Source organism: Cricetulus griseus, chromosome 5, assembly GCF_003668045.3.
Source record: "Cricetulus griseus strain 17A/GY chromosome 5, alternate assembly CriGri-PICRH-1.0, whole genome shotgun sequence".
Classification (NCBI taxonomy): domain Eukaryota; kingdom Metazoa; phylum Chordata; class Mammalia; order Rodentia; family Cricetidae; genus Cricetulus; species Cricetulus griseus.
In genome coordinates, this window is record NC_048598.1 from 156,261,626 (window position 1) to 156,287,038 (window position 25,413).

General features: G+C 37.5%; 1 long non-coding RNA gene across 1 annotated transcript; it reads right to left on the minus strand.

Annotated features, from left to right (window-relative positions):
• Positions 1 to 113: 113 nt before the first annotated feature.
• LOC107978216 lies at positions 114 to 25,413 on the minus strand. The gene is made up of 4 exons (XR_003486232.2): positions 19,761 to 25,413; positions 2,749 to 17,736; positions 669 to 774; positions 114 to 169 (listed from the first exon to the last, which is right to left on the minus strand). It is a non-coding gene; the product is annotated as an uncharacterized LOC107978216 (long non-coding RNA).

Genomic DNA, 25,413 nt, shown 5'->3' on the forward strand with positions numbered 1-25,413 from the left:
TTGTGGGTCTTGCATGTCCAGTTTATACAGCAACAAACAGTCTAGGCAAGAACCGTTTCTTGCCCAAATGGCTAATCTTGCCATGTTGAAAGCAAACTCCATAACAAGTTTCTTCAATGCCCATCCTCCTTTCTGATGTAATTGGTGAGCCAGGAGCAGTTGTGTCTCACTGCCAAGAAAAACCCTAAACCATTTAAATGCCACATTTCTGTAGGTCTTTGAAAAGTTTGAAGAATACTTATTCATCTCAAATACATCTCCATATATCTAGAAAACCTAACTAACCTAATTATAAGTTACGATTATTATAGGTGACTATATAACCTGAATTTAATTATGTATATCATTTTAAAAGATCTGCATAAACACAATACCTAAACCAGAGGAGACATATACATATCACAAAATTGACCTTAAAGTTGTATCAATAAATAAAAATCCATACCAATGTAAAGTATTCATTTCTATATCCTATTTTCCTATTCCTTTTTTTCTTTTAAAAAGAGAGTGACTATGCTTATTACTATTTATAACCAACCCCATTTAAATGAAAACAATTATTATGAATAATATTTGGGAATTTGGGCATAGTTCATTCCAAACAGCCTCCTGCTGATTGGGGGCAATGTCCATACCATGGGAATCATGATAAAACATAGAAATCTGACCAAGTCCTTGTTTTTGTATTCTGTAAGGCTGTATCGTCTCAGCTTCAGGGAGTCTTGCTTGATGAAACCATATTAGTGTGGAAGGAATCCACAGCTTTTGATTTTTCTGTGAAAACACAAGCAAAAACTTTTTTCCAAGTAGCCTGTCCTTAGACTTAAATTTTGAAGTCAAAGCATTTTTAAAATGTGTAAGTTGGATTAATTTAGCAGCATTAATAATCAAATGTATTTTAGCAGCAGTAAGTCTTTCTTTGGCAATCAAACAATTTAAAGACAATATAGCATATAGTATCCAGACTCTGTGTATTTTTCATCTTTAGGTGGCTTTTCTATTATTTTATTTTTATTTTTTTTTTGAGACAGGGTTTCTCTGTGTAGCTTTGGAGCCTATCCTGGCACTCACTGTGGAGACCAGGCTGGCCTTGAACTCATAGATATCCACCTGCCTCTGTCTCCCCAGTGCTGGGATTAAAGGCGTGCACCACCAACATGGATAGATCAGGCTGTGGCAGCAGGTTTCTCTCTTCCTCTGGAATCCTTGGGGCATGGGGTCATCCCACTCACTGACACCATTCTTAGGCAATGAAGGAAACCATGGAAAACAAAAAACAAGTGAAGCTATAATTGAATGGGTGTGGGGGCTCTGTTCAGCCCCAGCAAGCAGCAGAAACTAGCAGTTTCAGCCACATGGCTCTGGCTTTAGAGTCAAGGATAGAAGAAAAGTGGTATAGAAACTACCTCCACGACTATGGAAATCCCGTTTTGCAAGGCATGTTTTAGAGGCTCCCTGAATGGAGGCCTAGAAATGACATTGTGTGAATCTGTGAAGTTGAAGCCTTATTGCCTTGGAGATCCAAAAAATGTTGAAGATGATAGAGCCATGGGACACCTGCTGAAGAAATCTGCTAACAGGAAGTGGAAACTTCCCAAAAGAAAGAAGTGTGCTATATAAATACACACTTATATAATTTATATATAAATTATATAAATATTGTGTCAATAAAGCTGAAAGGATATCTAAAGAGTGCTTTGACATCAGACATGGAGATCAAGAATTTGGAATTTTCCCAGATGCATTTTGGTCTTGCTTTGGTCCAGTATTTTGTTGCTATGCTTCCTTCCCTATGTTTTGTAATGGTAATATATATCCTGGGGCATTATATGTTGGAAGTATGTGATCTGCTTTTTGCTTCTAATTTTATAGGGGATTATGGTTAAGAGATTACATTAATTTCAAAAGACACTTTGAATTTGGATATTTAAATAAGTTTGAGAGTTATAGGCTACTGGGACTTTTGAAGTTGGAATGAATGCACTTTTTCATTATGGTATGGTTACAAACATTTGGGGGCCAAGGACTGGAATGCAGTGGTTTGAAAGAAAATTCTTCCCAAAGGGAGTAGCACTATTGGGAGGTATTACCTTGTTGCAGGAAGTATGTCCCTGTGGAGGTGGGCTTTGAGATCTCATATATGCTAGAGCCATGCCCAGTATCTCAGACCACTTCCTGTTGCTTGTAAGTCAAAATGTAAGAACTCTCTTCTACCTCTCCCGCACCCTGTCTGCCTGCATGCTGCCATGTCCAACTATGACAATAATAGATTAACCTCTGAATTGTAAGTGAGCTACCACAATTAAATGTTTTTCCCTTATAAGAGTTACCATGGTCATGGTGTATCTTTACAGCAATAGAAATCCTAACTAAGACAGTATGTGTGTGTATGTGGTATTTGTTCTAAGATTGATAATAATTACAATATTGACAGACATACACAAAATAGCCATATTTTGTTGGCTGTAAGGTAAACATTTTGCATGGATTAAGTCTTTTTTGTCAGTAATGGTGATATATGATTTATGATTTATTAAAGCTTGCCAGAGGATTCAGAAGGCAAAGTCAGCCAGAATCCATAAAAGCCAGGCACACACCTTTAATCCCAGAAGCCAGGAGCTAGGAGGTGGTGGTACACACCATTAATCATAGGACTCAGTATCAAGAGGCAGATGGATCTCTCTGAGTTCAAGGCCACCCAGGAATACATGAGATTGAATAAGTCTGAAAGAATAACAACTCACATACCTTTAATCCCAGCACTAGAGAGGTATTAAAGATACAAGCAGGGTCTTCAGTATTCAGTATGAGGCATTCATTCTTCAGCCATACTGAAGCAGAAGGATTCATTCTCCATCCACATTGACGATTTTTCAGCCACATTGAGGAGAGGCAGCAGGATCAGCCCAGTCAGCCTGAGGTAATGGTAAGAACTAGTGGTCTGCTACTTTGCTGTTCTGAACTTCAGCTTGCAGTTTGAGTCCCAATACCCGTCTCTTGAGTAATTTATTTTTTGTGTTACAGTGAGTCATACTCTGTGTCAGAGATTATTATTATATCTGGCTTGTAAATGAGAAAATTAAAATGCTCAAGGGTTAACTGACTTTCTGAAGTATCAAATAGCAAGGAAGTTGTAGAGCTTGAATTAAAATACATGCTCTTTGGTTTGAATTTGAATCATACTACACTACTTTAAGTGACTTAAGTATGTTGGATACATGTGCATTCACACATATATAATATTTACATGCTGCCTGATGCATTTTCTTTATTTTTCTATCATTACTTAGTACCTAGAAAGAGTGTTTGCCTTGCAGGAGATATTTATGTCACTGAAGATCTAATAGCCTGACCTCACACTGCATCTTCTTCCCATATTCTAAGAGCATAACCATACACAGAAAACTGTCAATGAGCATTTATTATTTTGCTTCAATTTGATAGCAATATACTGTGATTTTATTGGTAAATTGGATTTCATAAAATCCCTTCAATCTGAGAATATTCTTGGATCTAAAATTTAAGTTGTCTTATTTAGTGGTGAAGGAAGAGTTCCCACAGAGAAGCTATTTATGTGTGTGGTAGTTGTTTACTTCTGGATTGAAATGAAGAGTCTATTATACAACCCAACTGTTCAATTCCTATAACTACTTTGCATTTAGATACATTCTGTTCAGAGTCCACTGTACATGATTTAAGCTATTTAGGTTTAGATATAGCTTTGGCTGAATCTCGGAAAAAAAAGACAGATACAGATACTTTTTTTAAAAGGAGGATAATTTGAACTTCTGGTGTTTTATAGGGATAAAAGTTGTTGTATTCTTTCTCCAAAGATAGAACACTCAAAGATATGTGTGTGGGGTATATAAGTGTGTGTGTGTGTGTGTGTGTGTGTGTGTGTGTGTGTGTGTGTGTGTGTGTACTATTAATGCACAAATGGATGTGAAATTTGGGTAGGGGTTTTGAAGGAAATACATAGGTATGTACTCATACACACACACACACACACACACACACACACACACACACACACACACACACACACCATTTTTCAGGTATTAATAAAGGGTATATCTTTGGAATAAGGAATAATAACAAAGGGGAATAAATTCTTTTCCATTTTTTTCTGCCTTTTATTTTTTAAACTAATAGTCTTCTTACATTCTAAGTCTTGCTGACAAACAGACACTGTTTTTGAAAACCAAAGAACAGTAGGGTTCTTAGCTGTTTACTTTGGCAAGAGACTCATTTGGTTTTATAGTTATCAATGACTGATGGTTTACATTCTCTTCAAAACAGTCACAAGTCACAAAAGTCTTTCAAAACATATTCCTGTGGGCTTTAATATGCAGTAGTTTTCCCATCATTAATATCTTCCTATAATTCTAAATAGATTACATTTCACACACTGTTCCCTACCTTCTGTACTTGAAACGAAGAGATTTCCTCATGAATAGGGTAGAAGTATCTATGCCTATCCTTACAAAACATCAATAGAAACATTAAAGCCAGTGACTTTTCAGGGTAAAGTGTGCACAGCCACAGTGTGATTTTTATGTCAGATTTTGAAGGCATATTTGTGTAAATGTGCTTCATGTATGCTTTTCTTCATGTTTTTTTATGATTGATATAAGACAAACATGTATCTCAGTGACTCTCTTGATATTCCAATAAAATGGAATGAAAAGGAATAGTAGAAATATCTATATTCCATAATCATTTTATTGTTGCACAGTAACATCCATAGTATTGGACTACAGGTATATTTGCATTTAGCTTCTGCATTGCACCCCAGTATCTCAGCTCTCTGTTAAGCTTTTCTCATTCCTTTTCTCATACATTGGTATTATTTCCTCTATGTTCCTCTTGCTTCTCTTTCCTTTTCATACTTAATTAATTTTTGTGAAATAAATGTGGACTCATCCTACTACACACACCCTAATATAATACTATTTGCATTAATATGTTAACTATGCTATTAGCTCTGGCTGTTGGGGGAAATTGTTAAAAGTCTTTTTTAATTTTCCCAAATTCTTGGGATTTTGGAAAGATAAATGTATCATTTACTTCCCCAATTTGTTCATTGATACCTGATGAAAAATATGACCCTTTCCTGATTAGCTTGGCATTGCTCTGACAGAGTTGGGTGGGGTGGTCTTCACAGAAACTTAGCAGCCATAGAAGAAGAACATGTGGAGTAAGGAAGGTCCCCAATTTTACTCTCAGAATTTTGGACTGCTTTTATTCTAAACATCTCAGTTTCACCTTCCTGGCCTTTCTTGGCATTTAGGAAGAAAGCTACTTTAACACTTGGGAAGTTAGTAGCATTATACATTATAGTACTTTTAATACATCAAAGCCATTTGCCTAGTTTCCTTTCCCACTTCTGAAGTTTTCTTCTTCCTCTCAGTGAAATTTGCATCTCCATCTTTCTTAATTGTTTAGGCCTCCAAATCCTTAAATCACAGTATTTCTGAAAACATAAAAGTTATGGTTTGACTTTTTCCGTTGCCTGTTTATCCATTGGATTAGTGATTTTCATTAACCTCAGGAATTTATGGAGGCAAAGCTCCTGACTCAGAATAGATTTTTATCATGAAATCAAATTATCAGATGGAACATTAATTAGGATTTGTACTGGTGATCAAAGGAACAGCCAGGGGATTATGTATGGGGGAAACATAATCCACCTCATGCCAATGGATGGATTTTCTCCCTGATATTTCTATATGGACTAAAATAGAATTTTCTGTGTGGCCCACTAATAAAGTAGAAATATGTATTCTATGTTTTCAAGCAACTCTAGAATTCACTATGTAAAACTCCACTTAATGGAACAAGAGATATTTCCCAATAAAATCAATAGTGTAAGATCTGAAAATTTGCTTAATTCTGCCTGACACCACCCTCTCTTCTTTTTCTCCAGTCCCTGGAATTATTTATTACCTGTAAAGCTTTTGAAAGATGAAATTAGGTCAAAGAAGAATGCTGTAAGAGAACATAGAGCTCAACACAGAATCAACATAGACTGTCTCCCAGTAGCCACAGAGCAAGTTCTGTGATTATTGTTTTAACGATAAGCACAAAGACATAAATGTCCAATGCAGAGAACACACCTATATTTTCTTTCTAAAATCAGCTGTACCTGTCTGCCACCACACTGGACAGCTGCCGATGCTGCAGAAAAAGTTTATGCTGCAGATCGTGTCTCTAAGTTCCTGGACCAGTAGACCATGCCTTTCATCAGACTCACTATCACCCTGCAGAAAGTGTGTTTGGAATTGGCCCATGATCCTGAAGCAAGTATGATTCCACCCAGGACTCATTTCATTTACTCAACTAATATTGGTTGATCATAATTATGTGCCAACTGCCTTAAGTAGTGTCAGGGAATCAACAATGAAAAGCATTCCACTTCTTCTCCTAATGAGTTTAATGTTAATTGTGTAGTGAGAAGTTTAGCAATTTCAATAAACAATGGTAAGTATTACATTAAATGTAAATATGGCAAAGTGTACAGTGAGAACATAAGAATAATTAAATCCAAAAACAAGGGGAGTGGAGATATTCAGGAACTCCAAAATATGTCAACAAAGCACAAAAGCATGGGATGTAAACTGTGGAATGACACAGGTTGACCAAGACCAAGTTAGGAAGGAGCTTGTATTTCACACTAAATTCAATTAACTTTCAGAGCTGCAGAGATGGCTCAGTAATTAAAACCACATACTGACCGGGCAGTGGTGGAGCATGCCTTTAATCCCAGAACTTGGGAGGCAGAGGCAGGCGGACTTCTGTGAGTTCAAGACCAGCCTGGTCTACAAGAACTAGTTCCAGGACAGCATCCAAAGCCACAGAGAAACCCGGTCTCGAAAACCAAACAAACAAACAAACAAACAAAAAGAACACATATTCTGCTTCTAGAAGATCCAAATTCAGTTCTAAACACCCAGACAAGATGGCTCATAACCACCTGTAAACCCAGCTTCACAAGATCTTATAATTTCTTCTGGTATCCACAGGCACCCACCCACGTGCAACATATAATTATACAGATACACATAAATTATTATGAGAAAACATGATTTCATACTTCATCTTTAGGACAATGGGAGAAAGTTGAAGGTTTTAATCGAAAGAATGATATAACCAAATGGACCTATTAGAAAGATCTTTTTTGTTTGTGTTCATTGTGGATCACCTGGTAGAGATGAGCTAGGTTAAAGATAATCATCTAGTTTAGAGTAATTTAAAAACTTGAGCTCTGAAAATAATAGTGGGAGCTAGTCAGCTTAAATAAGTTTAAAGACACAGAGTCCTAAGATAGGGAATGGTTAAATAAATGTAAAATTAAGTTAATGAGATTTAGACATATCATTAAAATTTATTGTATGGGCCAGTGGGTAAATGATGACATATTTGTTAAAATCTATATTATATGAAAGTCAAATTTTCTGGGAGATGATATTTAATAAGACCAATATTGTGACTATTTACTGGGAACATGCCCAGAGAACACTCATATGAAGCACCAGCAGGCAGTAATTAAAAGGGTATGGAATATGGGGAGGGCAGTTTGAGGGTTACTGCTACTTGGGGGACATCAGCATATTAATAGCAAGTGGACTGGTCCTTTTCTGGTAGATAATGGAAATAGGAGAAATCTTAATGAATGTGCAGAAGAGTCCATTTCAGAAAAATGAACTGCATCTTCATCTGCTTCCTGTCAGTGTGATTTATATTTTGTTCTAATTTCTGCTTCCTTGTCCAGCTCCTGTTAAGCTAAATGTCCATCTCTAAATTCTAAAGTCACTTGGTTAGGTCCCTAAATACTTTACCTGTCAAGGTCACTAAATGCTATACTTTTTCCACCAGCAACTGAATAGATTTCTCAGAATCACTTAGCATCCAGTCGTTTCTAGGTGTCAGGTTAAACTCATAGGCTACACATTCCACTCTGGATAAGACTCAGGGTTGCCGTACTGGTTTGGTCTTCTGAGCATCTGCTTTTGATATTAATCACATTTGAACTCAATAAATATTAGTTAAAATTAACTGTACCACTTACCATTGATACAACCTTTGACTAGTTACATTTTTAAATGCCCCTTGTCTTCATTTAAGATGGATTAATCATTTCTACTTACACTGCTATTTTGAGGATTCTGTGAGTACATGGAAGAAGTTCCTGCATCATCCTTGTGAATTAATATATCCTACTTATTTCTAAATTTTATCTAGCTTCATTGTAAAAAGGTGAGAATGGCATGATGCTGTCGAAATAACTTCATGTAGTAAATGGCTAAGTGTTGAGAGTTATATAATGGGTTTAAAATTACTTTACTCCTGAGTGAGTGATTTTATATATGCCATTTCTCTTTTAAGATCTAGTTTTCTCATTTGTAAAATGAGGATAATAATAGTGGTGTTATTTACTTCAAAGTTATCATGAACCTCAAAGATAATACATGTGACAACATTTGGAAAACCAAAAAAGTTCTTTTAAAATATATAATATTATTCCAAGCATTATGTTTCACTTCCAGATGGCATTCACAAATTTTTCTCCTTAGTATCTTCATGTGGACACATTAGACATTCCCTGTTTATGACAAGAAATATTTATTTATTATTTATATTTGAGTTAACTTCAAATCACTCAACTTGAAACATAAATATGAGATCTATATGTTCTATGAATCTTCAGAGTACATAATTTTTCATGTTTTTATGAATTTTTAGCATAAAATAATGTTTTATTATAACATGTTATAACATATTACACATGTTCACCCCTATAACCCACCACTATTGTCAACACCTTGTTGGCTCCTTTTCTCCACACAAACAGTGCCCTGTGTTTGGTATAGGCTACACAAAGTATATTGATAGTATCTAACTGCCAGAAATTGTTATTTTTAAGTAGAAATATCAAATAATATCTATGAAATCTATGAATTGCTAATATATATATTAGCAATATATATATATGTATATGTATATGTATATTATAGTCTACGTAAGAGGACAAAAAAAAGAATCTTAAAGGGACTGAGCTTGTTGCCATCTGAAGGGTAATTGGGTGACCTCTATGAATATAAAAGTTCCAAAAGTAACAGCAACAACAAAGGTGAAGGTTATTTCTACACTGTAGCTATCATCAGGATATTATTATACTTGATTTGTCTGTGTTTTTAGATGGAAGGCTATGGGATATGTATTATGGGTTTGTCAGGAGCAGAATGTCAAATAGACCAGTATGAGAGCCTTAATACTGAAATATTTTAAGCACTGGATCCCAGAGAATAAATTTTGTCTTGGAAATCCTTTAGAATGGGGCAACTAGCTATTTTAAAGGTATCATCTAGAATTAAAATCACATATCACACATCCTAGATTCACCTAAAAACTTGGCTTAGGATCCTGACTGTTTCAGTTTGAATATTTGGGAGCTGATTGATTATAAACAAGTCAGTTGCTATGAGGATCATCTAGTAATCTATTAAATAAATGTAACATGACTTTTCTTCTATAATGTAGTGAGGATCTACAAGAAAATTAATCTAAACATTTCACATTTATTTATTCAGTACCACTTAAGGTGTATCATCAGCTGGTCTCAACACATGTACATAAATTCATTTAGTCCCACATTCTATGGGTTTGAGCACTGCTTTACATGTGAGGAAACAAAGGAACAGAGCATCAATAACTCATCCAAAGCCATATACATACTAACTGTAAGTCTGTGCTGCACCAGATCTCTAGTCTTTGTTCTCAATCATCACACAATCCCACCACTCTGAGCACAGTACCCAAGCTTACTAGCATAGTGACTGTCAAGTGATAGTGGGCATTTTACTTTGGGTACAGATCAACTTGATTTACTCCTTTTTTGATATAATAGCCCATGAAATTTTTATAAATAACAGGTTGCTTAATTCAAGAAAAGTAAGATGGGAGAGTAAAATATATAAAAAGAAAGGGAGGAATTCACCAGCTATTAGTTTAAAGAGATCCCTCATCAATAGAGGGACAGATCATTACTACATGTGATGTATCTCAGTCTTCCAGTGGCTAGGAGCAGCTATTTCAAAATGCAATTAACTTAAAATAAACTTGTTATTTCATAAATATGTCTCAGTATAACTTGTATAACAAAACTCGATGCGAAATCTTCCTTTTTACATGCTGAGTTTGATAACATTTATTTAAAACCATTTGATGTCAGGTTTGAGAAGTGACAAACTGACCAGATTTAACTTGTGTATGAACATCATTTTCAGCTCATGGACTCAAGCATTTTATTAGTCCAAGATACATTATAAATAATGCACTGTGAGCTAATTGACAAGTACCTAACCATATGACTTTTTAAATAAATTAGTCCTTCTGCTGCCTACACCACTCCACATTTGTTCCCTTCCAGGGGTTTGTGTGCAAAGTGAAGACAATAGTCTCTAATCCTTAAAATCAGGTCTATTCCAGAATGATCAATAAATGGTAGTGATTATTACTTCAGAAACCACAGAATTTGCTTAGGGAATTTTAACCCAAAGGACTTCTTTTATTGTCCATATTTATCACTGATCACTCGATTCAAAAGCCAATAACTAACTGTATTTCACATTAAGGTTCAACAGCTCCAGACAAAAGTCAAAAAATGCTATTATAATGCAGTGTAAATTTGAGTATTCTCTCATTATTTTTGCTGGCATTGTTTACTGGATTTGGTTTACTATATCTACATACTTCCTCTCCCAGTGAGTATCCAATTGAAAATGATGGACCAAAGAAATCAGATCAGTGAGAGGTTCTAATTGGTGTGTGTGTGTGTGTGTGTGTGTGTGTGTGTGTGTGTGTGTGTGTGTGTGTATTTGATCTTCTTAAGTAAAGTGAAAATCCAGGCTGACTTGGAACTCACTATGTGACCTAGGCTAACCTCAAACATTACCTGTCCTTGTTCACCGGCATCACATGAGCTAAGATTACAGACGTATAGTGCTATGCCTAGCTTCTATGTCCTATTTTTCTCAATTCCACAGCTACAGATATGGTCTTAATTGGCCATCCCAGAACTTTCAGATGGCCATCAGCCTTTTTCTGAATTTTCAGGCAAGTAAAAGGAAATCTCCTTCTACTATCTTGTCTTGAAAACAAAGTCACCCTTTGAGGGGCCCTAAAAATTTGTTCACAGAACCGTATTTAGAATGTATCTTGGGAAAATAAAATTCTTAATTCCATGCACTGGAAATGATCTTCACACGTAAAATGAAATCTGATCACTTTATAGCCCCACACAACCAGAACTCTCAAATTAGGCACTTCCAAACTCAGTACAGCAAACACTGCCAGGCACTGGAGGCATTGTGGAATCAAAGCCTCTAAATCTCCCTTTCCATGACATATGAAAGATTCAGAAGAGTGGAGGTCAAAGAATATGAGGCAGGGGATGTATAAAGGAAAAGTAAAATAGATTACTTTTTTTAGTATGAAGGGATTGAACCTAATTACTCTTTTATGCAGAAAATCCCTTTGGCTGTACACATGAATAAGAGCACTCAAGGCAGCAACATTTTTCTTATAATTAGAAGAAATTATGATGTCTCTCTTGAAAGGCAGAATTTTCCTTATCATGAAAAACAGTGTTCTTTATCATCCTTACTTTTTATTAGAGGCTTCAAAATGAGGTTTTCTTGAACCTCTTGAAATAAATCCATTCCACTTTGAACTGCCGGAACGAACTATTAAAATGTGGACTGATTCATCCTGAGAAATAGCCACATGCTCACTTGCCTGGGATAATAATGACTGCTAGGTAAATTATGAAGAACACTGAATTCCTTTATCCTACAACCTGAACAGTCCTGAAATGGAAAACGTATTGATCTCTTCTTTTAATAGGGTGATGTATCTCTTTTTCACATTCATTTACTTATATTTTTCAGCAAACATTTATTAAGAGATTGGGAAAAAGCACTGGGCAAGGAGCTGAATTTGCTGTGAATGCTCAGAAATACAGTAAACAAAAAACCACGGAGAGGACATGATAAAAATCAAAGATATTAAAGGAATTTTTGGAAGGATTGTGGAGGGTTAATAATGCTTTTTAATCCCATGTAACTCTACACAGGGCACAGATTGTACAACTGAGTTGTTATTGGCAACTAATGAAAACAGTGACACCAGGGACACAAAATCAGAGTGCAGTAATGGCTGTGCTTGCTGTTCCTCGTGGCAATCTAGGAAAAGAGTGTCATTTTAGGGAGCCTTCTGAGAGTGTGGCTTAGAAGTTGGCCACTCAGTGCTTAGGGCTCCTTCCCAGCTGCGTAGAGTTATTGTACATAACACTTTTGTCTCCTTCTCTCTCTTGTACTGTTTCTTGTATTATTTTTTCTGTATTTCGTAATTCCTGTCTACTTCAGTTTCTCAGAAACTTGAAACATCTTGAAAAAACTTATAAAGAGGAATAAATCAAAAAAATTTCCAATAGATGTGCCTCACATAAAGGACTGTCAATCTCTAGTCTTCAAATATTTACATTAAGTGGTACTCACTTGTAATTACCAGGCTACCTCCTCCTAGATAATCAGTTCCGAAAAGAGAGAGGATATTTTCTATATATTCCTATACCTTTAACCATAGTGGGCATTTGTAAATTACATTTATAAAGTAATTTATAAGAAAAAATATACATATTTTATTGCATTTTACATATTCTATTCAAATTAAGTTAAATTAAACTTAAATTGTATACAGCCCCAGCCTGTTATAATACACTATGCTACCCGACTCAGAGAAACAAAGATGAATAAAATAGAGTTTCCATCTTTAGACTAGTCAGAAGGAACAAATACAATAAATGGAATCTAAATATAAGAAGGGCAAAAGCTCAGGGCTTTGGAGCATCACTGAACATGGTTAGACCTGACTGTCCACAGGCCTGAGACTTATGACATGCGCCATGCTTTGCTTCTTTTCCTGTGCAGTTATGAAATAGGAACAAAAATAGTTTTTAGCTGGAGTCACCACAACATGGAGAAATGTGATAAAGGTTGCAGCATTTGGAAGGTTGAGAATCACTGTAGTAGATGATAGGATGGAAGACAACCACTGCCACCAAAACGCAGATAGGAGAGTGAGGAAAGACTTGAGACTTGAATTGTTAGTTTGGCCATGGGATTACAGTGTAAGGGTAGTTAATAGAACTTCACTGAAGTGAGGAACTGAGAGGGCACCCTGCCATTCAACTTCCAGAATGAAACGATTCTACATATATGCGCTATGAAATTACAGAAACAGCTGTAGTTACTGAAGACCCAGAAGTGACTTTCATAAAGATGGACTTGGGTTCAATTGCCACATGTCTCTCATATCATTCAAAAAGTGAGAAATGAAAAACCATGTGAAATTATTAAATGCCAAGTGTTCAATAATAATTCATTGATAGGCTTTTGAGCCTTAGAAAAGCCACATATTTTAGCTATATTAAAGATCAGACATAACCTCTGATATTTGCACATTAGCCTACAAAATGATCTTTTAATCTCCTAGCAACTGCATCAGAAAGGAGCCTGATAAGACTAAATGTTAGTCATTTTGAAAAAGTCTTGTATTATTCCTGTCTTTTTTGAATAAAAATGCTTAGATGTGTTATTTTATTATATAATTTAGGAAAAACATCACACTTTAAGAATGAATGTTATGTTGTCCCAGCTATTAATAACCCATAACCTATTTTTTATCTCTACATATAGAAAAAATGTGTATCAATCAGAAAAGTGAAATCACATCCTCCACAAGGCTGAGCAAGAAGATGAGTGACCTAGGCTCCTGCTTTTAGATTCATATTTTGCACTACAAGAAAGAATAAACCATAGACCTGGTTTTGTCTCCAAAGATCCATTAATTCCTCCCTCTAAACACTATTGCCAAGATAATTGAAGATAGGTACCCACGATTTTTATAACCACAAGATCCAACAAAGCAGCTTTTAGACAAATTATATCCTTATTCAATGCTTTATTTAAACATTTATTGATCTTATAGTAAGAAAAAATGGCATCAATATTTTTAAATTATAATGTAATTTTTGAGCTTCATGGAAAAAACAAGTTCTTTATAAATATCTGTAGAAATACATCAATATACACCCAAGAGATATACGTAGAGAGACAAATGATTTTTACAAGTCCTTTTTCTGTCAGTTAGATGTCATAATTGAATGTACATAAACATATTTTGATTAAATCATAAGACTGTGGCTTTAAAGGTTAGTTTTGCTTATGTTTCTCTTACAGCAGTTCAGAGTCAAAGTGGCCTCCTGTTAGCTCTGATGACGTTTTTACGTTTAGATCAGGAGGCTTTAAGAACATTACCTCTGTTGATTGCATTGTCCTGACTGCCAAGAAGAGATACCTTTAGAATCAGTAAATTATTACTTCATGTTCCCTCTTGTTCTTAGTAGGTTAAATTCTTTATGTAGTCATATATAAAACCTACATATGATACTAATTTCTTCTTTTTTTTCCTCAAGACATCTATCAGATCTGACACAGAATGAGTATTATATACCTAGTGTTAATTCAGACTTTCCTAACATAATATCAGCTCTGATTAGAATTGTTGGTAAAGGAAGTTGTATCTTGCAGTCAATTCTCATCTACAACCTAGGGGTTCCAATAAAGGTCTTTTTAGTTCACTCTTTTTGATGAAGGATTGGATCATAAGGAGTTAAAGTAGTTTAGGAATTGAAAGAGAAAAATGTTCCTGGCAGGAAAGGCTTACAGCTAAATAATGAGCACCAAGGTTGAGGCTGCTCTTTCCAGCCTTGCTGCCAGAGCCGAGTTACTCACAGCTGCCAATCAGCTAATCTGAAAAGAATTTGTTCTTTACTGAATCTCTCCTTTATTACTCCCACCCCACTGGTCTGGTGTACATTGCCTCCAGCTATGAGGGTTTAGAAATAGTTCCTACACAGACAGCAAATGCTGGGCTGTGAATCCAAGGGCAGTGGACACTGGAGAGAAAGGACTTGTGTTCACCCCCATTTCCTTTTCACATTTAGCCTTTGCTACTGCAGCACTGAAAAGCCCCAGCTGTTGCAAAAGGAGAAATTGCCTGTCAGTTTCTGAAAATTCAGTGCTGAACTGTTACTGAGGACTCAGGGTGCAGCAATGGTGACAGGACTCTGTGATATGATGGGAGAAAAAATATTTTCTTGCTAAAGGAAATAAATTTAAACAAAAAGGAACACAGCCCTGCTGCCTAACTTGAATACTATTGCATGTGAGGCAAGGGGATTGATGTGACTTACAGTTGGAAACAAAGAGCCCTACAGATGAAGCTGACATCCACATTCTACAGTTATCCTTTCATTGACATTTTGAATGTCCTTATGATTGCTTGCTATGCCAGCATCCAATACAAGACTCTACTCACATGCACAAGGGCAATGCCTGCAGATATGAAAATAGATATAGGTATAAATAATTGGAGATGTATCTTACTACCAAGTAAGGAAGAGTGTCCTAGAAATTTTGATTAATACACCTGGGTACATTTCAGCCCTTTCGTATATTCATGAAGCACCGGTTAAGAATGTTGGAATTTATGGAGGTCTACTGGGGAGTAATTATCACTCGATACATTAGCAGTGAAAAAAATCAGAGCTTGTTGCCAGCTTTCCTCCCTTCCAAAGCAAAGCTTGACTCTCCCAGCCTGAGTCAGAGGGTCTTTGTTCATTTCCTGCACTGATTCACCAAACTGCAATGCAGGAATGATTTTTCACTTGTAGATGTTTCCATCCTGTGGAAAACACAGATATAAGTGTTCTTTCTTCTGTCTAAAAGGGAAACGGCTACCCATTACATTGTACCTACCCAGAGGACTTTTAGGTAGCACACACATAAGTAGGTGAGATGGTGGAGATTGGTTTTTACCTGGTTTGCCTTTTCCTCCTGGTCCTTGAGCCAAGTACACAGATATGTTCAGATTATGCTGCAGGCTAAGGTAGGTGATCACTATGGCTAACTTGCACATACTTCACAGTAGCCTGATGGCATGCTGATGCTTGCTTATCAGTCCTGCCATTGATGCAACTGAATAACAGGCTCAGGACCTCACCTTCAACAGATAGCAACCTTTGCACTGCTGCCTTTATCCTACTGCATTTACTTCAAACTCATGCCTCCTTTGCCTTGAGATCACAGATCTTCTTCCAGATATCCCACTAGCCTACATTCCACTCCACATCATACTCTTTCTGCTGGACTGAGGGAAGAGTGCAAGCCTCTGGCAATCAGTATACAGCAGAACACAATCATACACATGCAAACCTCATTCTGAAGTCGACCAAGACATAGCACAGCCTGGACAACTGATGCATTCACTACTGCGGTCAGAGATACTTCATTGTTATCTAACACACATCGTTTTCCCCTTCTGAAAGTGTATGCATCCCCGCTACCTTGGCATGTATACAATGGCAGTTAAATGCTGTTTTGTAACACACGAACTATACCAATGATGATGGGTATGCGCTTATGTGTGCCTAGAAATCATGTTAGAGAGGCTGAGAGGGAGAAGGAGAATGAAGGGAGGGAGAGTGAGTAAGTGCCTGAGAGCAAGAATGAGCTACACAAAAAAAGAAAAAGAAAATCCAGAGGACTCACTGCAATGCAGTTTTACATACAGACCTGTAGGAGCAAACGGAATGTTATTAGACCATAAAAGCACATCAGACTGATTTATGGTTTCTGATCAAGGTTTCTGTGAAAATTACTCTGCATCACCAGCTCAAGGTGACTGCTACCATTAATGTGTGGAAAATAAATGAGATAGGGAGGCCGATAGCAGAGGAAGAAAAGAAGCATGAGGTGGTTTATACAGCACAGGTTTCCCATTTTGTTTTACAGTGCAGAGAAGCCTGTCATCAAAATGATTGCTGTGGGGCAGGAAAGGCAATTCGTGGTAATTAGATCTTATGGCATGTAGCTGGTGCTTTCTTACATCCAGTGTGTTGGGATATTAGGATGGACGCCTGCTTTCTGCATACCAGCTTTTCTGTTCTCTGCTCATATACAGATATAGTAGCTTAGATTTAGAGGAAAATGTAATATAATGCTGTTTCCCTGACTCTATTTCTTTTTAATCATGTTCACTCCACCTTGGCTGTTTTGTTACTCTCTTTGCTGCTAAAGAGAATTCCTCTCTTCCAAACAAATAAGCTTTCACATTTGAGACGTTCCAAGGGAACTGATATCCAAAACTATTTTGCATATCATCTTGTTGTCACAAACAATTCTCCTGGCATTTCTCTTCTTGACTGTTGAAATTCCAACATGGAAACACTTCATAGACGAGAAGCTATGCTGTGTGTTTAGATGTGAGGAAAGGGCATATATCACAAGATTTTCAAACACAGCTTCTGCAAAAGATGAAAGCTGTCAGATTGCAGATGCCAAACCCTCTTCTTGATTACACTGAGCATGTCCACATGGATCTAGAGTCAGGCAGTGTGGTCTGCTGCTGGATTTTCACTGTAAATGCCGGTAGAGAATCTGGCATTTTGAAATACTTGAGCTGAGACTGAGTATATTGAAAGATTTTCCAATCCTTTGTCTGCATCTCTCTCCCTGGCTCTTAAAACTTTCTCTGGTGCCTTTGTGTAGTGATCCACATCTGGATTACATGGTGTCTGCTCCCATAGCAGGCTTCTTCTGCTATGGAGAGAGCCTAAAATAATAAGAAAACAACAACAACCAAACATCAACAACAGCAAAAAGAACAATGCTCCCAGTAAAACCCACAGAACAGAGAGCACTCAATACCTACAACCAAGAAAGAATGAAAGAATGCGACCTGTGCTACTCTTATGCTGTACTCTTTATTGTTTTTGTTGTTTGCTTTATTAACTTGTAAGAAGCAGCATACAAACAATTGGATTTCTCTATGATATTTTACACACAGTTTTCATGCATCTTCTTTCCCTACATGCCTCTCTTGCTGCCTCCCCTTCTAACTGCCCATCCTTACATTACAGAAAGGATGGATAGCGTTTGATCTCCATGTGTATATGTGTATATATGCTCTCTCTCTCTCTCTCTCTCTCTCTCTCTCTCTCTCTCTCTCTCTCTCTCTCTCTCCTTCCTTTTCCTCTCCCTCTCCTCTCTCTGTCTGTCTCTGTCTGTCTTCCTCCTTCCCTCTTTTCTCCCCTCACACACATTCTGGAATATCGTTTAAAGCAGATACTTCTATTCCATGGGTCAAGTCTATTTGAGAAGCTCAAATGTAGTCAATATCTTGCCCCAAATATATAGATAGCAAGCTTAATTTGGGAAAAGGATCCCAGAATCTACACGACAGCTACATTCTTAAGATCTCATATTAGTTTGTATATTCAGTGCAATGCTTAGAGATGACAAGACAATGAGATGAGAACTCAAAAAATCAGGTTGTCCAACACAGACAGCACCATGTACCACCCATACATACTCTTTGTCCAGGTGTAAAACCACAGTTTAAAAATGAAGTTATTGAGGCTGTAGTTAAGAATGCTTAGTATTCTTTAAGAAGTCCTAAGTTCAGGTTTCCACAACCCATATAGGCAGCCCCAAACCACCTGCAAGTCTAGCTCCTTGTCAGCACTATTTTATCTTTATAAAGTCTTCCTTTAGAACCACACACATTCTTCAGGGATACATACCCAGTTACTATCAACACTCTGCTAACAAGAAAATGAATGCATTTCCTAGTTAATGTGTCTCTCTTACAGCACACACGTCCATTCACCCAGGCTCTATGTTACAAAGAAAATTTTAAGCAAGGAGACAAACCAGAAATCTTCTATGAATCCTGAAATGACTACTTCGTTTCAGGATTAAAATTTAGTTCTGGGCATAGAGAGATGGTTCAGTGGGCAAATACATGTGTTACATAGGCATGGGGACCTGAATCATCCTTATCCAAGGATGTTCAACCTTGATGGAAAATGTAAGTATAGCCAAATCTACCAGTAACCCATGTTGGTGGGATGAGGGAAGACTGGAAGATCTCCCAGGCTTGTTGGTCAGCCAGCCTAGATAAAAATGATAAGTTCTGGGTTTATTGACAGATGCTTCCTGAAAAAATGTGGAATAGTGTAACAGGAATCCCAACTTCTCCTTCAGTCTCTGCGAGTGTTAATGGGTGTGGACCATCTCCCACACACCTATATAAACATACAGACATATGTTATACCCACACATACAGAAATTTACTATCTATGAAGATGACCATCAGGTTCTTTGTAGAGCAGAGGGATATCTGGGAGTCCCAGAGGAATGATTACCAAAGAGGGACTTTCTCAGAGAAAGGACAGGAGGCTAGTGCTGCACAGATAGACAGGATGTAAAAAACATCTAGTGCTGTCTTGTGGGGAAGGTCACCCTTCTGCCACCCAACTTCATTTAAGTTAGTACAATATTTACTATTTACGATCTGCTAGAGTTATGCTAAGCTTCAAAAGATTGTTTAGTTGATCCTCTGAAAGATCCATTAGCTTGAAAAAAAACAGTTGAGGATTTGGACTTCTACCCCCATGAGAAAGGGTAAATGTTGGGGAAAGCCTGTTTGTCGCTTTCAACAATGACTGTTTCACTTAGAAAATGCGTAGTTGGCTCATTACCATTTTTCTTCATCTACTAAACAACCAGAAAATAAAATCCTCAGTCTGTGCCCTTGATGGTCCTGCTAGAGTTTCTTGGATTGCAATGGCCTACCTCAGCTAGAAAGCTGGTTGGTCACAGTAGCTGCACTGGGCTTGGTGGGGAGTGTTCAGTTCCAGGTACTACTGGCATTCTTTCCTTCTCCAGTTCCATCTTCCCAGAGAAAGCCTCAAATTCTCTAACTCCCCTTTCTTCCCTTCTTCCTAGGGCATAATTATTCAAGAAACAAAACAAATGCAGGAGCCACAGTCAAAGCAAGAATTCCAACTTTGAGTCACTGAAAAAGTTTGCCTTCAGGGTCTAACTACCCCCGCAATGGGGCAAATGACTGCTCACAGATGTTGAAATGATTTCCTGATCATTTTTGTGCAGTGATCAGATGTTCTGACATGGGCCAGGTATACTGAGGATCACTCTGGGTGAGTTAGAATGGATCACATTTGCACATAATACACACTGGATGGTTGACACCCCCAAACTGCCCTGCTGTTATAGATTGTTGTAAGACCATTAGAACAAACTCTCCCTCCCTCTCTCTGTCTTCCCCTACCCCGTGTGTGTGTGTGTGTGTGTGTGTGTGTGTGTGTGTGTGTGTGTGTGTAAATTATTACTGGATGACTGCAACCCAAACACACAATCGGGATGCAGAGTGGAAAGGTTCTGGACAAGTGAGTCCTCATCTACTTTAGAAAGAGCCCAAGCTTGCACTATGACTTCTTAGAAGGCACAGATCCTGTTCAGGACTTCTCCATTTTCATAAACTAAATCCCATTGATATGTACCATCCCTAAACACAATTATACTGGAGATTCTATTTCAATGTATGCATTTTGATGTGGACACAACTATACAGGTCATAATAGTCATGAATCCTCCTTGTGTGAGAGGGCTACAGCAGATGCCTATTGACATGCATGTGTGCATTTTAGAGAAAACAGTGAGTCAAAGAAAGAGTAGCAAAGAGTGGAGGCCACCATCCTTTCCACAATAATAGCAGCCATCAAATCTCCCCTTTCCTCAGACAACAAACAGTAAACAATGTAAATCTCCATTCCTCATAATGTGCAGACCAGGCATTCTCTCTCTTCATCAAAATCCTGCCTTGTTTTGAATCCAGAAAATATTCATCAGTACCATGTTATATTCTTCCCTCTCTAAGGAAACACATACTGGTAGGTCTGTTTAAATTTAGGGCAGTGGATAGAAACAATTTTTCTCTCAGCCCTTGTAGCCTACACCCCCACTGCTTATATAATGGTCTCTGTTTTGTCAGTTTTGCTACAAAAGTACCTGGCAATTTTTTTAAGTACTGTAATTTAAAATTTTTCCATTTATTCTAGAAGACATCATCTAGTAGCCAATCAGACAAAAGAAACAAAAAGAATGACAAAACTCTTTAATATGCAGATAAGAACCATTCCAAGTTTTATATGATAAATGAATTTAACACAAGGAAGATTTCATTTTCTTTGTGTTCTTTGCAAAGTTTAGTAAACCTTCACAAAAAACTCTCCTAGTCATTCATTTCTCATGTACACTAAAAGAAACAAAAACCCACTCCAATGTACCCTTTATCATATTGTAAGAAAACAATAATACTGTGACCATTTTGAGGCCATTATCATATTGTGACAGGTCACCAGTGGCAAGACTGGTTTGATTTACCTTTTACCTCCTTCCTTGACCACTGTGTTTAAGTTCAGAATTAAATATTCTTTTCTCCAAGAAGGAGAAAATGTACTTTTGATTGATTAACTCTTAGCATAGCGGTTCAACAAGATTCACTGATTGCAAACGATCTTGGGGAACAGTGGGGTTTGTTGGAAAAGCAAAAAAGAAGGCATCTGGTACTTTGTAAGTATTCTTGACAAAAGCAGATAAAGGTTCTAAAACAGAGATGAGTAAGAGCAAAGGCAGGGTGAGTTATCCTGAAAATCAGACAGTATTGTACCACCCTGGACTACAGGGGATATCAGAAACTCACTGAAAGTTACTTGGGAGCCCATTCCCTATGGAGGGCTACTAATTCAGCCCAGATACAAGCAGCTGGGTCTAGGCCCTCCCCCAAATGATGTGACAGACTTTGATGATCTCCCATGGAAGGCCTCACCATCCTTGGAGAGGGATAGGGGTTGGTAAGGGGCATGGGAGGATAGGAGTGAGAGGGAATGGGGGGATTGATATGTAAAATAAGACTATCTCTAAATTTAAAAAAAGGAGGGGAAAGGATACTCTTGGAGCACATAGAAGATCTCTAGCAGCTCAACCAGGGTGTAGATGGTCAGATACTTGATGCTCCCAGACATGGTGCTGGTTGCTCATTCAGTTTTTTCATGGAGAGATTTTTCCTTTCTTTTCCTTTCAAATAGCAATTCTCCCAAGACTTTTCAGCTAGAATGATGCTTTCCAGGTATAGGAATATGCTACTTCTGTAGTTGAGCTATCCTTTAGGAATTTCCACCCTTACCACACATTCCACTAATCAGACCATGTGAAGCCTGGGACAAAAATCGATGGGGTTGGAATGGGTAACAGATAGAACCACTTCTGAAAACCATTGCAACTTGGGTGCATGTTCTTCTCTTCAGGAACAGTTTCTTACAATCCCTCACTAATCCACCCAGTTTGTCAGGGTGTCAGACCTGGCAGAAGTTAGAGAAGCAGGAGCATACACTGCTCTGGAATGCCTCTTCTGCACATCTCTGTTGGAACCGTAGGAGGAGGAGGTTGAATCCCATGCAATTTCAACTGCTGAACCACTCAGCTTACTAAAATAATACCTTTTTGTGGTGCAATATAATAGATTATTGGAGGGTATTGTGTGTCAGACAATGAAAGCTAAAAATTTTATACCAGAGATTCTAAGAAGAGTTATTTTGATGGAGAAAAGACCCAAGCAACTGATCATGGAGCTGTGTTTCTTCAGCAAACACACTGGTTTCCATATTAACTGTACATTTTGAATGCTCTTCTCTCTGGTCCCTCCCCAGCCTTAGTTTCAATGGCTTTTAACCTTGTCTTCTTTCTAGTCAGTTTTATAGCACACATGATTAAATAAAAGTAGGTTTCACCTTCAGGGCTTTCCTCCTTTCTTCCCTCCCTCTCTTCCTACCTCCCTCCCTTCTACCTTCCTTTCTTCTTTGAAATAATACTTTATTTCTACTTTCATCCTTTATCAGGTGTGTGTGTGTGTGTGTGTGTGTGTGTGTGTGTGTGTGTGTGTGTGTGTGTGTGTGTATCTGTGTTGCTAAAGAAAAAACAAAAAAACCTCAGTGCTTTGTCCATTCAAGTTAACCACACAGCAAAAATTAAACTTCATACCCAGTACCTTGTTTTCTGTTCCATATGTCTGTTGTACCAAGATAATTAGCCACATCAAAATAATGAAACATTTGATTTTTAAAATATTTTTAAATTTAAAAGTAATTAAAATTATTTTAAAAACAAAATAACTTGGGTACCCATGTTAATATGTTATTAAGCTTCCAATCTTCCTTCATATTCCTTCAAGCTTAAAATATTTTTTCATCATTAGGAAAATACTTCCCATAGGAAACTAGGCCCTTCATAGGCAGGAGACAATTGTGAAGCTTGGTTTATCTGAAGGGACCCTGGCAGTAGGACCAGGGGCTATCCCTGGTGAATGAGCTAGCTTGTTGACACCCATTCCCTATGAGGGGTTGCCATACTCAGCCTTCATGCGTGGGAGACGGGCTTAGTCCTGCCCCAACTTAATGTGCCAGAATTTGTCTACTCCCCATGGGAGTACTTACCTGTTGGGAGGAGTAGGTGAGGGGGTGTAGCGGGGGGGGGAGGTAATGGGGGGGAGGAGGGATGGGAGGGAGAACTTTGGTTTGGTTGAATTGTAAAATAAAATTTAAAAACTTAAATTTAATAAAAAATAAAAGAAATGCAAAGTGAATGACATGTAGGTCGTTGGAAATGGAAGGTAATCAGTACTGTGCCCCTCCTGGCTTAGGGAGAAAGGTGTTGCATTTGCAAAGTACTCCAGCTTTTTATTTGGTCTGGAAAGGCTATGGTCAATGTTAAATGGAAAAATCATTTGGACTAGCGAAATAATGCAAAGACTGATAATCCTTTATTTCTCTCCTTTAAAACCCTGGATGATTCCTTATTGCCTTTAATAGTCAATAAAATCCACACCGTCCCTGAACTTTCTAGGCTTCTCTTCAGTGGCTCCCATAGTAATCCATCCAACCTAAAAACATTGCCACACTTTTCCACTTCTTGGTTTCAGTTTCTAAAATGCTCTCCTACCTGTTTAAACTACTGTCTGCTATTTAAGCATGGGCTTGATGTCACCTCCTATTAAGGCAATTCTGAATCAGGTAAACAGAAGGAGCTACAAGCTCTTTAGCACTGTCTATTTCTTATATTATCTGCTGAAAAACAAGCACTAACTGACTACCTATCTATATGCAACACTAATAAAAAATACAGTTTTGTTCTCTGCCTTACACTCTGGATTTTTGTACTCTTCAAGTTCCTTCTGCAAAACTATACACATTATTTTTTGGATAGGCCATGAATTAACTCATTAATCCTGTGTGGAAAGTACTACAGTGCCTTATTCAAAGCAGGGCTCCCTAAGACTTTTCTAATTTATTAAATTACCTCATTATATAATTGAATTGTATAGATTAATACTTGACTACTGCCACCAGTCATGCCAAAGTACTTTATAAAGGTGGTAAATAAATTTTTATTGATGCCTGTATGCAAAGCCCCAAGACCCCACGGGCCTTGTTTTGATCTGTCAGTATTCCCTCTTGCCAATATTTTTGAGGATCTCTAACTGACAACATGTATTTACAAATCTGTTCCAACCACCATGGAAGTAACTATTTCCAGATATGGGCAGCATGATCTAGGCATCTCAGGCCCAACAAGTAACCATTACAGCTACAATGTTCTTTTTTTTGTTGCCGCTGATATAATATAACCAGAGATCAGAGAGATCAAAGGTTACATTAATATTTTGTGCCAAGAGAAGAATTCTGTTCACCTCACTATGCTTAATTTAAGTTGGGGTTGACTGCAAGACTGAAAGTGAGTTCTTTAATTAGGTCACAAAATTGCAAACCGTATGCCAGTAACTTCCACTCGCTACCTCAACTAATAAAGACAGCATTTTGCAGTCGGTGCTGTGTAAGTTTCACAGTTATGACAGGTTCCAGTCCCTGAGCCTGTAAGATATAAAGATGTACTGGTTGGTCATGGTATCCACTAGACCACTGAAATGTAGTATACTTACCTGGGCAAAACATTATGGTTAGGATTACTCTTCTACATTCCTTCAGAATGTATCTCCAGAAAAGATGAATAAGCACAATTTCTTTCTTTCAACTTATATGTATATGACAAAGTCATCTTCCACTTATAATCTCCGTGTTGTCTAGGATGGATGAATTTGGGCATTGGCCAATTATCTTCTTACTTTCTCTCCTCAGCTTATCAGCTGGTTTCTTTTTTCATTTTTAATTATTTTTAATTACTCATGTTTACATATCCATCTCCCCCATTCTCTCACCCTCCCATCCTCCCATGTTCCCCAACCAACACACCCCACCCTACTACACACCCCGAATCCTCCCCAGGGATAGTGAGGCCCTCCACCAAGGACATTCAAAGTCTGTGTTATTGTTTGGGGGAGGATCTAGACCCTCCTTGCTGTGTCTGGGCTGCA